The 14,890-nt window shown below is 33.9% G+C and overlaps 1 pseudogene; it reads right to left on the reverse strand.

The window, feature by feature from the left end:
* Positions 1-13,394: 13,394 nt before the first annotated feature.
* Positions 13,395-14,356, reverse strand: LOC148939292 (DGAT1/2-independent enzyme synthesizing storage lipids pseudogene; annotated as a pseudogene).
* Between the last annotated feature and the right edge of the window lie 534 nt (positions 14,357-14,890).

Here is a 14,890-nt window from a genome sequence, read left to right on the forward strand (position 1 = left end):
CATCTACTCCTAGAATACAAGGAAATGGTAGCTGCTTGCATATTATTACTGTTACTGTTATTTCTTTATCCCCTGCACTAAATTTTAGCGGACATTCTCCCAAAATCGTCAGCTTGTACCCTGTAGCTAATATCACGGTATTTTGGCATCTGCTTATTTGATTTTTGACACTAGTAGGAAATATATTAAGGACTTTCTCTCAAATTAAGGATTTAGATTCGCCTGTATCTAGTAAACATGGTAAATTTTGAAAACACTCAATTTTAAAACAACGCAGAATCGGTAGATTATTATTATTCGCATTTGTATCACAACATTCTAAACTATATAGGGGTTTTAGTAAGGAAACAGCTCTGTCGACCCTTACAGGCTGGTTTCTCCGTTTAAATGCCCACTGTTTGGCCAAAAATTTCTGGGATTATCTCCGTTTTCTTCAGCGCTGCTACTTTGACCCTGGGTATTATTAACCGTTTGCCTTCTAGGCCTAAATTCAGGAATATTATTAGGTGTTTGCCAAGTATTATTTGCTCCCTGCCTTTCTAAATTTCTGTCCCCTGCGTTCTGAACTGGTGTTTTGTTTTGTAAGTCTGGCTTTCTTTGGGTATTTTATGCCAGCAACCTGCCGCATAGTGATTTGGTTTGCCACAGTTGTAGCAATTGAATCTTTTCCTATATTGCTTTGTAATTTGCCCTTCTTCGTGGGGTCTATATCTATTTCTATATATTCTTGACCTGCCACCATTTGCTCTATAATTTTCCTCAGGAGGAGGAGGTGGGTGTCCATAGTACTTGGTATTCCAAGTCATTAAGGATCTAATACAATGGGATTGGTCGTCAAATGGGGAGGGTTCAGTCCATGGTGGAAAGGATTGGCCTTCCTCGTGCCTTTTTGGTTCACGATTCGGCTGCTCAAAGTTCATCCTGTTCTGTCCCCTTTCATAGTTTTTTCTTTCTTGGGATCCTGTGTTATTTATTGACATCTGGTCAAACTTTTTCATAGCCTCGTCAATTTTTACCTCTGTTTCGACTAGTATTATAGCCTGCTCTAAATTTTCAGGTTTTCGCGATAATATTAGTCTTAATAACTTTTTTGGTAACCCTTGGGTAAAAGCATGTAGTTGCACTTTTTGTACTGTCTCGTCATTTCCGCCTTTTTCTAATTGTAAACACACGGATCTACAAATTATGTGTGCATATTCCCTGATACTAGTTGAGGTATCGAATGTGACTACCTCTGTTCTTAGCCTTTCGGAGATGCTTGTCTCTATGAATCTTGTTTTAAAAGATTCAATTAGATTGCTCATTTCCTTGGGCTCTTTTTCCTTAATTGCCTTAAAATGTTTAAGGGCCGTTCCCTTTAATCTGGCTGCAACGCACTGCTCTTTGATCTTATCGTCAAACGATTCTGTTACTTCGTCGAAAATTTTTAATTTTTCGATAAATTCATCTACATCTGAAATTCCCGCGTATTCCGGTATAATTTTTGCAATTTCAAGTACTGTTGATAGGGGAGTCATATTTTCTTCTTGTAATGCCCTTTTATTTCAATTTACTATTTTTATCTAGCCTTCTCGACACAGTTTTTCTAGCGACCACCAGTTGTTATGAAGCGTTATTTGTGTTAGTTGGGAGTTGTAGTCGTAGATGCCTTTATTCTCCCTTTATAGGGGAGATATACTCTGGCCCTAAGGTAATTGAACTTTGGTAGCGTGCCTTAGGCTATGAACGAACTAATGAGGCGTACCGACTGAGTATGTTCGAGAGGCTAAAACTAGATCGTAGAGAGTTCGTCTAAAATACAATACTTTTATTCATTTATCAGATAATAAAATTGGATATATTCTGGCTACTGGGACTGGCTGTCCCAAGCAGCCCACAAGTCTCAATAACACAACAATAAAATATAAATTAGACACTTACGATTATAAAGCAAGGTCCCAAAGTATTGCTAAAACAACGGACCACAGGTCAGTCCGGCATATAGTTAGTAAGAGATTTTTCCTTCCGATAAAATGTATCTTTTATACATTTTTCTCAACCACACCTTCCCACGTAAATGCTAGGAAGTGGTAATTTCTTAATTTCCCGTTAAACAGAGCTTAGCAGGATATGTTTCTTATCTTAATAAAAAAGTGGTATTTCCAAACTTCATATTTGCGTCATATATATTTTTACTAAATTAATAATTAACTAATATTAGGAAGCTTTACCACAACAAGTGCCAAGCTATTTGTGGAAGACAAGAAAGAAAAAAAAATATCCCGTTTAGGCAGAATGTTGTAGGAGCTGCCACTTTTCTTGATTTTCAAGCCAATATATTTTCCTTGATGTTCAAGCCAAGGGACAGAAAGTTTCCTATACAAGGGTTTCGGACAAGGCGGTTCTAATGGTGTACTTTTTGCTTTGATCTGACTCCTTTTTTTAGGAACTATGGGTTTTTATATTTCTTAACATTGGACGTGATTACCGCTGCAACCCGGATAATCAAACAATCAAGTAGCTAACTAAGTCCAAGGTTTGCAATGCCTTGTTACTCCAATGATCGTCTTTTAATGTAATTTTGATCAGACTCTATTTTTAGGAGTTCTGGATTTTATATTTCTTAGCATTGGACTGACCGTCTCTTACTAGGTTGCTAGCTACCACTGCAATCCAGATAATAATTGACTAACACCATTTATGATGAGCTATATTGGCCCCTTATGTAATACCGCTGCAACCCTGATAACAAGCAGGAAAATATTACAAACAGGAAAAAGCCTACGGCTTTTTCTTCTTTGAAATAGTAAGAGACGAACCTCAAACGATCAAGCATCCAACTAAGTCCAATGTATGAAATAATTCTGTATTCCAATGATCGTCTTTTAATGTATATTTGACTAGGTATAAAACCTTGATATCAATGCTACTTACAAAATTCCCATTTACAGTATCGATCCTTTATGTAAATTTTGATGTATCTATTGATATTAAAATTAAGTTTTTTAGAGTTTTGGTTACTATTGAGACGAGTCGCTCATACTATATAGTTCGTTACCATGAATGGTTTGATGAGAGCTTCGAACAAGGCGGTTCTGATGGGGTACTTTTCCTTTGATCTGAGTCTGTTTTAGGAGTTATGGGCTATTATATTTCTGAACATTGGACGTGATCTTCTCTTACTAGGTTTCTAGCTACCGATGCAACAATGTCGTGTTTTTCTATTCACGTCATAGGTCTAATATAAAACTATGACGACATTCATTATTTATCTAGTAGGGTTTCAGACAAGGTAGTTCTAATGATGTACTTTTGCTTTGATCTGACTCCATTTTTAGGAGTTTTGGGTTTTTATATTTCTTAGCATTGGACTGGTCGTCTCTTACTAGGTTGCTAGCTACTGCTGCAACCCAAATTCACATATATATTTATTTATGAGAGGCAGCCTGAACGAGTGGTCCAAGGCACTGGTGTAAGCCACCAGTCTCTTCAGAGGCGTGGGTTCAAATCTTACCGTTGGTATTATGTTTGAAAGATTGCAGTGTGAAAAGACATCAAAAATGCAGTTTTTGGTGGAAAAATTTATTCCCTTTTAGAAATAATTTATTTTAGTTACTATAGATTTTTAACCAAATTAACTTCCTTTAAAATGAGCCATTGAACAACCCTCTACGATGTTCCAGTGCCAAGCTATCTGTGGAAAAGAAAGAAAATAAAAAAAAATATCCCGTTTGGGGAGAATAACGTTGTTAAAGTCAATTTTCTTGATTTTCAAGCCAATATATTTCCCTTGCTGTTCAAGCCAAGGGACAGAAAGTTTACTATACAGGGGTTTCTGACAAGGCGATTCTAATTGTGTACTTTTTGTTTTGATCTGACTCCTTTGTTAGGAACTATGGGTTTTTATATTTCTTAACATTGGACGTGATCGTCTCTTACTAGGTTGCTAGCTACTGCTGCAACCCGGATTTAAAATGATCCATTGAACAACTCTCTACAATGTTCCAGTGCTAAGCTATCTATGGAATATAAAGTTTAAAATACAACCTTACCACGAACTGTTTGATTACTTCAAAAATCAAATGTCTTTGAAAAGACAGCAGTATGGAAAGACATCAAAAATACAGTTTTTAGTCGAAAAATTTATCCTGTTTTAAAATAATTTGTTTTAGTTACAAAAGGTTTTAACCCAATAAATTTCCTTTAAAATGAGCCATTGAACAACTCTTTACGATGTTTCAGTGCCAAGCTATCTGTGGAAAAGAAAGAAAAAAAGAAAAAAATATCCCTTTTGTGGAGAATAACGTGGTTAAAGTCTATTTTATTGACTTTCAAGCCAATATATTTCCCTTGCTGTTCAAGCCAAAGGGCGGTAAGTTTCCTTTCAAGGGGTTTCGGACAAGGCGGTTCTAATGGTGTACTTTTTGTTTTGATCTGACTCCTTTTTTAGGAACTATTGGTTTTTACATTTCTTAACATTGGACGTGATCGTCTCTTACTAGGTTGCTAGCTACCGCTGCAACCCGGATATATTTCTTAAGATTGGGCGTGATCGTCCCTTACTAGGTTGCTAGCTACCGCTGCAACTCGTATTCCTTGTTATTCAAGCCAAGGGCCGGTAAGTTTGCTATATAGAGGTTTTTGAACAAGGCGATTCTAATAGTTTACTTCTTGTTTTGATCTTAATCTTTTTTCAGGAGTTATGGGTTACTTTACTATTGACTATGGGGCTTGATCGTCTCTTACAAGGTTGATAGCTACCGCTGCAACCCGGATAATATTCATCATAAACATTTCAGTTAGTATAGGCTAAAGTTCTTTCTTTATTATAATTTAATATAAAAAATCCACGTCGATCCTTTATGTAAAGCCTAAATTCAGTTATTATATCGATCCTTTATGTAATAATGGTGTACTTTATTTTTGATCTGACTCTTTTTTTTAGGAACTATGGGTTTTTATTTTTCTTAACATTGGACGTAATCGTCTCTTACTAGGTTGCTAGCTACCGCTGCGACCCGGACAGCCAGAATGACGTCAGTTACAACTTGGGTTTCGTTTTATGCTATCTTTACAAACAGGAAAAAGCCTACGGCTTTTTCTTCTTTGAAATAGTAAGAAACGAACCTCAAGCAATCAAGTAGCTAACTAAGTCCAATGTATGCAGTGGTATTTACTCCAAGGATCGTCTTTTAATATAAAAATTTTTAACCCAATTAATTTCCTTTAAAATGAGCCATTGAACAACTTTCTACGATGTTCCAGTGCAAAGCTATCTCTGAAAAACAAGAAAGAAAAAAAAATATCCCGTTTGTGGAGAATAACGTGGTTAAAGTCAATTTTCTTGATTTTCAAGCCAATATATTTTCTTTGTTATTCAAGCCAAAGGGCGGTAAGTTTCCTTAAAGGGGTTTCGGACAAGGCGGTTTTAATGGTGTACCTTTTGTTTTGATCTGAATCCTTTTTTAGGAACTATGGGTTTTTACATTTCTTAACATTGGACGTGATCGTCTCTTACTAGGTTGCTAGCTACCGCTGCAACCCGGATATAATTTATAATGAACCACGTCGATCCTTTATGTAAAGCCTAGATTCAGTTATTATATCGATCCTTTATGTAATAATGGTGTACTTTATTTTTGATCTGACTCTTTTTTTTAGGAACTATGGGTTTTTATATTTCTTACAATTGGAAGTGATCGTCTCTTACTATGTTGCTAGCTACCGCTGCAACCCTGACAGCCAGAATGACGTCAGTTACAACTTGGATTTCGTTTTATGCTATCATTACAAACAGGAAAAAGCCTACGGCTTTTTCTTCTTTGAAATAGTAAGAGACGAACCTCAAGCAATCAAGTAGCTAACTAAGTCCAATGTATGCAGTAGTATGTTACTCCAAGGATCGTCTTTAAATATAAAAATTTTTAACCCAATTAATTTCCTTTAAAATGAGCCATTGAACAACTTTCTACGATGTTCCAGTGCAAAGCTATCTCTGAAAAACAAGAAAGAAAAAAAAATATCCCGTTTGTGGAGAATAACGTGGTTAAAGTCAATTTTCTTGAATTTCAAGCCAATATATTTTCTTTGTTATTCAAGCCAAAGGGCGGTAAGTTTCTTTAAACGGGGGTTCGGACAAGGCGGTTCTAATGGTGTACTTTTTGTTTTGATCTGACTCCTTTTTTTAGGAACTATGGGTTTTTATATTTCTTAACATTGGACGTGATCGTCTCTTACTAGGTTGCTAGCTATCTCTGCAACCCGGATAATGATGTACTTTTTGTTTAGATCTGACTCCTTTTTTAGGAGTTATAAGTTTTTATATTTCTTAACATTGGGCGTGATCGTCTCTTACTAGGTTGCTAGCTACCGCTGCAACTGGTATTCCTTGTTATTCAAGCCAAGGGCCGGTAAGTTTGCTATATAGAGGTTTTTGAACAAGGCGATTCTAATAGTTTACTTCTTGTTTTGATCTTAATCTTTTTTCAGGAGTTATGGGTTACTTTAGTATTTACTATGGGGCTTGATCGTCTCTTACTAGGTTGATAGCTACCGCTGCAACCCGGATAATATTTATCATAAACATTTCAGTTAGTATAGGCTAAAGTTCTTTCTTTATTATAATTTAGTATAAAAAATCCTTTCTGTATTACGACTTGGCTATAACCTACGATTATGACATCATTGATCAATCTTAAACATTAATTTTAATCTTATTTTAGTTACTATGGCCTGGAAGTTTGTTCTTTATTGTAATCAGACGATATATTAACAATTATGCCACAATAGCACAACCTTTGACGAATCTTTTAAAGAAATCATGTAAATTCGAATGTCCAAAGGACGCAAAACTAGTGCTAAATGAAAGAAAAAGACAATTAATACTGGCACCAATACAAAAACTGCCAGATTTGTCACAAGAATTCTGTTTGCAAACAGATGCTTCGGGGTACGGTATAGGGGCCATATTATTAAACATTAATTCTGAAGGAGTAGAATCAATAGTTCAATACGCCAGTAGGTCACTAACAGAAGCAGAAAAAAAATATTCGACAGTTGAAAGAGAGTGTTTATCAGTTGTAGTATTTACAGAATATTTTCGACAATTTTTACTTGGAAAAAAATTTATTTTAAGAGTAGATCAAAAATCATTAGTTTGGCTACATACGATGCAAAATACTTCAGCCCGGCTGACACGATGGATACTGAGTCTGCAAGCATATTCTGATACTCCAATATATATAAAGGGCCGTACAAATATTTTACCAGACTATTTATCACGAAATCCAGATAAGAAAGAAAATGTGATAGCAACCATCCAGAACGAACTGGAAGGGGTAGAAATACTGTCTGATGAAAATATTTCAAAGCACAAAAATAAAAACAATTTTTGCTTAGCAATGAAATCTTTACTATCAAAAGGATCGGAACTGCCAGAGCACTTTAAACATTTTTTAAAGGACTTAGATAATTTTGATCTGGACGAAAGTAAAAATCTTCTAGTAAGATACCATAGACCATCGCAAGAGTATAGAAAAAATGAGTTAAAAATTATTCTAGTGATTCCAAAATCTCTTGAAGGAGAAGTTTTACAGATGGTAAATGCAACGATTGGCTGTCACATGGGAGAAGCAAAAACTATGGGGACACTGAAAGGGAATTTTTATTTTCCAAAAATGTACTCAAAAGTAAAAGCTTTTATACAAAGCTGCCAAGAGTGCACCAAACAAAAGTCGCCACCAAAGACCCCTAGGGCTGAATTAGGTCAATACCCCACCCCTTCAGGGGTAGGAGAAATAATGTAAATAGACGTTTGGGGATCCGGGGAAGTTTTCCAGTTTCCAGGAAAGGAAACAGGTTTGTACTCACCATAGTAAACCGTTCTAATTCATATCCATACACTTTTCTAATTGAAGATTAAAAGGAAAAAACCATTGCGAAAGTTTTGGTCAATCACCTATTTTTGTAACATTGGGTTTTCCCTAGAGTTTTACTTAGCGACAATGGGCCATGTTTTAGAGCCAAATTATTAAACGAAATTACAGAATATTTGGGGGTTAGACGATGGTTTACTTCGTCTTACCTTGCAGCAGCTAATGGGATGGTTGAACGTAAGCATAGGGAATTAGTTTACATGCTGGGAATACATGCAAGAGATTGAAATGAAAATTATTATGAACATTTACAAATTGTAGTCTTTGAAATAAATTCGTATTTTTCAAATACCTTAAAAGAATTGACGTTTTTTTGGCAACACATAAAATGTCCCATAATTCTTTCGGATAAAAAAAAAAATAACAGAAAATAGGAACGCATCGAACAATATAAGCAAGAGATGGTAATGTGAATGAATAAACCTATGGAACAAGTTAAAGACAATCTGGAAGATGCGAAAACAGAACAAAAAGAAAAATATGACAGAACAAGCAAAAATAAAACGAGTTACTGTTTAGGAGATTTGGTTTATGTTCACAAAACGAATCTGGAAGGAAAAAAAGTTAAAACCGAAATGGGACGGACCTTATAGAATTACAAAAATTCTACCAAATAACTTACCATATGTTCTAAAACATCAGCATAAGGAAAAGGAAGAAGTAATACACCATAATAGAATGATAAAGGGATATTTTTCAAAACCGTGGAAAGCAGAGCCTATATTTTCAGAAGAAGAAATAGAAGAAACGATCTCACCAGTATATATAAGAAGACCATATGAATTTTTTGACCTTTTTAATGGCCAAAACAGTTGGGATAAGTGGAAGGAATATTTAGCACAGACTTGGCTGCAAACTTTCCACAACAAACAAGAGAAAAAAAAGAAAAGTTCAATATTCATCGGATACAGGCGATGAAAGTGACAGAAAAGAGCCTCAAACACAACCTATTGGTTTAAGGCATAATAAACCAGAAGTTAGATCCAAAGAGGAAGAAAAATTGAAAGAAACCAAAGAAGTATCTGATTTTAATAAGCTAGACTCACCTACAGTCCTAGAGCAAAAATGGCTTTTGGAACAAACGCCATCTACCAAACGCGAGCTAGCAGAGTGTGACACCAAAAATTCATCGACAGAAGTCGATATAGATAAACCTGGGCCATCTTCAAGAAAACCTTCTTTGAGAGAAAAATTATGGAAAACAGTAAAGAAACCAAAGGGGCAGCAAGAGGTTCCTTTGTCAGCCGCATAAGTTGCTAAAACACTTATGAAAAAGGCCAAACATCAAGAGAAACAAAGATTGAAGATATTTGACGAGGCAACAAAACAGCATTCGGACTCAGAGCCTTGTAAGCCACACTATAGAAACCACGGAAAAACTTGCCAATATTATAAAGAAGAAAAGCAAAAAAGTCCAAAACTTGGACCAGTAAACAGAGAAAAACAAAACAAGTGCAGCCCCTATCATATTAATATTTGAATAAAACAATAATAACAAAAAAAAAAAAATATTAGATAAAAATCAAACGAATATTAAAGCCACTAAATAAATATCTTTTATGACCGTCAAATTCCAACGCCAAATTATTATTTCCGATCGGAAGTATTTCCAATTACATACCCTCCAGAGCCAAGTAACGATACTTGCAAATATTCTGGAAATGACAAGAAGAGAATTAGAAAAAACTTTTAACCTGCCTCCTTTCACACCCCTGCAGGTAATAGAAAAAAAAATAAAAGCATAATTATTTCAAACGCAGGCAACCTTGTTGTTCAAAGTACTGAACAACCAAATCAGTGGGGTTCTAGAAGATATAAAAAGAATGATAATTACGCTCCAAAACAAAACAAAAGCGAAACAGACAATACATTAGCCAGAAAAAAAAGAATCATACTTTGTATTGTAGTTTAAACATAAGATTATATAGTAATGAAGTTCTATGATAATAATTTTAAGAGATATTAAAAAATAAGATTAACCGTATAAAAAACAACTCTTACTATTATAAACTCTTTAAACCCACAATAAATAATCTTAACACAAACAGAAGACCGGATATACCACCGTTAATACAACTTTAATCAAACAATCAATACGCTGTCAATTATTAAAACGTAGATATCAAAGTCAGTATTCATAACTCATAAACAAATAGTATGAAATAATAGCCTAACACTATAAGATATAAATCTTCATATGGCTCCACAGTTCTTATATAGTGCCATCATGGAAATATCTCATGAATTTAATCAATTGGAGCTGGAGTTTCAACCCCTTTTGACAAAAAATTTACCAGGACGTCTCCTCAGTCCGGGTAAATTAATAAAAGTAATCAAAACCATAGCAAGTCATTTACCTTATCAATTGAGATTAGGACTAGAACCAAATTTTGAGAAAATTCTATACTTTTATAGTATGGCTGAAAACTCTTTGCAAATTAAGCAAGGGGAATTATTGATATTTCTAAAGGTACCCCTAGTTAAAAATAAAGAATCCGCGCTATTCAGAATAGAAACTTTCCCTACAGTTTTGACAAATACCACAAGCTGGATTAAGATAAATCATTTGCCCCCATATGTAGCCATTTCAAACTTAAAATATAGAATACCAGAGCAACAGGACATAATCAATGTCAAAACGATATAATTCACTTTTGCAACTTATGAACTATCGGATCTACGCACAAGGCAAATATGTCCTATTAAACTTTGTGAAGAGGTAGATCACTCAAATCCCCTACCCAAAGAATGTGATGTTGATCTAGTAAGCACAATTAATAAGGAGCTTTGGAAAAATATTAGTGAAAAATATTTCATATTCAGCATTCCACAACCCTATAAGGAAAAGTTGAGATGCAAAAATTCTTCTGGGTTGAAGAATACCAGAGATATACGAATAGAAGGGATGGGGCTAATTAATATCCCCCCACCCTGTCGTTTAACGACAAGAGAGACAAATGTATAATCTCCAATGTTTAAAATTACGGAGATAATTATTGAGAAATGGGGTATAGAAACGATACCCAACATAAATCTTTTAAAAGCAATAAATGAGGAACAAGATTATGAAAAAATTAAGAAAGTACAAAAGATGTTTAAAAAATTAAATGATGTCTCCATAGCAGAAAAAATAAAAGGCGAAACTCCCAGATTTTTTACAACCCTGAAAGATATAAATAATAATCTGAACATAAATTATCCCATTTTCCCAACAGAAATAAAAAGAACCACTTACTATAAAGGTTTCTTAGCCTATACTTGACGATATTTCATAACTACTATCGTGGTTCTGGGATTGTTTATATGGGGTCTTAAATTTTGGTATAATATTAAACATCAAACCCTGGGGGGAAGGATATAAGAAATCCTGACTGCGCAAAACCATAATCTATCGTTTAAAAAAAAAAAAAAAAAAAAAACTTATCTACAACCGCAGACAATTCGATTGTCACTATGATTTCATGAACATGGAAGTAAAAGAGAAATCGATGATTGTTCTGAAGCGATTTTGTTACTGTGTCAAAGTAATACTTGTTACTAATGTAAATAATTTCGCAATTCGAGTGTTTACAGATGGAAAAAAAAAGATTTATACCACTTTTTAAGATGCTTTGCAAAAAATTGACGTTTAAAAAAAAAGGAATGCTTGATGCTTTAAAGTATATTTGTTACTTAACATAATTGTGTAAGTTATTACACAATGCTTATTTATATATGCGCTAAATTTTAACTAGGATGTAATGTTATATGTAAATATAATGTTTGACCTCGAGTCAAAGTATTAATAATTTTTTTTTTTGTAAAATAATCAGTTAAGTATTAAGTTTGCAAAGAAGGATCCAGCAAGAAACATAACGTATCGATTTAAGCGAGATATTATTTTTGGAGTAATTAAAAGAGAGAAAAGAAAGGAAAAGAAATAAACTTTACAAATTGAGATTTTCTTTCTACTATATATGTAAAAAAAATATATATGCTTTATATGTATACTAATGTGAATATTTATTTTAGATACAATCTTAGCTATATTTTTTTGGAATTCAAATTTTTCATAACATCCTTTTGGACCCATTTCTCAATCATTTCTTTGACGCATTTTTGGAAAGTAGAAAATTTCAAGCCAGTTCAATTATATCCTAATACCATCAGAAACCAAACCATACTTGATCAACTGATATTTGGAAACTACAGAACTACAAAATCATTGAAATTGAGATAAAAACAGAACTTAATTTAGGCCTAGAATATGTGCTACATAGCCAAATGGCTTATGTTATTGAAATATGTGAAAATGCTTTGTGCTGGAAAAAATATATGTGAAAATTTTAAAATCAATAATGTTATATGTGATTTACCCAAGGCATTTCTAAAACAAAAAAAAATATACGGTATATCAACCACATCACACAGATAAATTAAATTATTAATGGGAATTAAATTTAAACTAAAAAAAAATTCATAAAACTTTTCTAATATAAATCTAATTTAAGCAAAACCACTAATTATATGTTTAAGCCGCTTGGGGTCAAGTAAAACAGAAGATGCATATGAAGAGGGTAAAAGAGTAATTGTCAGTCCTAGAGACAGAGAAAAAGAGAAACAAGGATGAATTTCAAATTGAAATCGTTCGACAAGAAAGAACATGGCCTATATTAGACCAGAAACATGACCCTAAGGAAACCCATTGAGGGTATATGCACATAATGACCCAAAGATGGCAGCATAATAGCTTTAGACGAAATTAAGTAGTTTTAAAAGTAAAATATTGAGAATTGGGACAATTCTTCTTTAAATAGGGAGTATTGTGGTAAACCTTTCTAAGTTAGTTAATTATTAATTTAGTAAAAATATATATGACGCAAATATGAAGTTTGGAAAGACCACTTTTTATTAAGATAAGGAATTTATCCTGCTAAATTCTGTTTAACGGAAAATTGAGAAATTGCCACATCCTAGCGAATACGTGGGAAGGTGTGGTTGATAAAAATGTATAAAATATACATTTTATCGGAAAGGAAAATCTTATACTAAATATATGCTGGACTTACCGCAGGTCTGTTGTTTTAGAAATATTTTGGGACTTTGTGTTATAATTGTAAGTGTTTAAGTATCTTATTTATATTTTATTGTTGTTTTATTGAGACTTGTGGCCTACTTGGGACAGCCAGTCCCAGTAGAAAGCTTATAGCCGATTATATTATATGGTAAATGAATAAAAGTAATGTACTTTAGATAATTTCTCTACAAACTATTTTTAGCCTCTCGAACATAATCAGTTTGTACGCCTCAGTAGTTTGGTCATAGCCCAAGGCACGCTACCAAAGTTTAATTACCTTAGGGCCAGAGTTTATCTCCCCTATAAAGGGAGAATAAAGGCATCTACGACTACAACCCCCAAATACCATAAATAGAGATAAATATAAAGCAAATAAATGAGATCCTGAAAGAAAGAGAACAAATTCATTATAGCTCATGTAAAGATTATAAGCGCTCCAAAAGGGCTCTCCAAATAGAGCCCGGAATCTTTTGATTCTCGTCTCGTATTTTCTTTATAGCGCTGGCAACTTTTTCTGCCAGTTCTTCAGGTTCTGAGGTTGGGTCATGTTCAATTGGTTTTCCAACAATAGTTTTGAGCTTCACCGAGAATCCTCCATAGATAGGAACTAATATGGTAATCGAGTACGATTGTACAGCCATTTCCATACATTCTTAAGAAATTGTACACTCCGAAACGTTTCTCGCACATTGACGGTAAAAACTGGGATTACAGGAACTTTTGCATTTAAAGCTACTTTTGCAAATCCCAGTCTGTTCTTCCATAGAAGCTCATAATAATGATCTCCAAGCAAAGCCTCGTAAACTCCTCCAGGAGCAATAGCTAGTAGATTACCACCCTCCAATATTTCAGTACAAGATTGAATAGTACCCGGTATTACCTTGAAAGCTTGGAGAACCGGACCAAAACCTGGTGTTTTGAAAACAAATCGATCAGCAACAGCTCTTACAAGTCTTTCCTTATACAAATACATTTTAGCAACCATGTAATAGACGTCAATAGGCAATGCTCCATGGTAGAATATCAACAAAGCTCCCCCTTTATCTGGAATATTTCCCATCCCAACTACTTCGTAACCATGCCAAAACTTGGACGTACCATGCCAAAAAGCACATGCTAGACCACGACAGCCATCCCAAGGATCGTCATGGATTGCTTTCCTAAATATTCTCCTACGATGCTTAGTAATAACAAGCAAAATAGAAGAAATTTAGAGCAATATTAATATAATTGCAGGAAGCACAAAAACTGCTACTGAAGGGCTTAATAAGACATATAGCCACCTTAGATAATCAATGTCTGTATCTTCAAATCCAATCCAAGCCAGAACCCATCTTCCTATACTACTTTGCAATTGAGAACTTTCGTCCATGTGCAAAGCAAAACTTGTAATCTAACCATTAGTTGAATGTTTTTATGTCACGTATCAAGTATCAAGAGCCTAACAAAAAATTAAACTAATTTTTAAATTTTCAGGTATTTTTCTAGTCTAAATTAAAAGATTAAAACTATTGTTCAGACACCATAAATATTTTTGCAGTTTATGACTTTAGCGATTCTGAACTAAAAACAAAAATAAAATAAGAATTAATTTTTTCAATTTTTACGTCACGTCGCTAATTAAGTCATATATGGTTATTAGTACACAATAGGTTTTAGATATTACGTCATGTCACTTATTACGTCATATATGGTTATTAGTAGATAATCGGTAAAATATTTGTTCTTTATTATAAAACCTCAAGTAACTACCCCTGGAACCACCATTTATCAGTTACTATGGATGAGAGATCGTTCTTTACTGTAAACATGGTTATTAGTACACAATAGGTTTAGATATTACGTCATGTCACTTATTACGTCATATATGGTTATTAGTAGATAATCGGTAAAATATTCGTTCTTTATTATAATTTAAAAT

This window comes from Artemia sp. Qi Xiang Cuo, chromosome 21 (assembly GCF_049724085.1).
Source record: "Artemia sp. Qi Xiang Cuo chromosome 21, ASM4972408v1, whole genome shotgun sequence".
NCBI lineage: Eukaryota > Metazoa > Arthropoda > Branchiopoda > Anostraca > Artemiidae > Artemia > Artemia sp. Qi Xiang Cuo.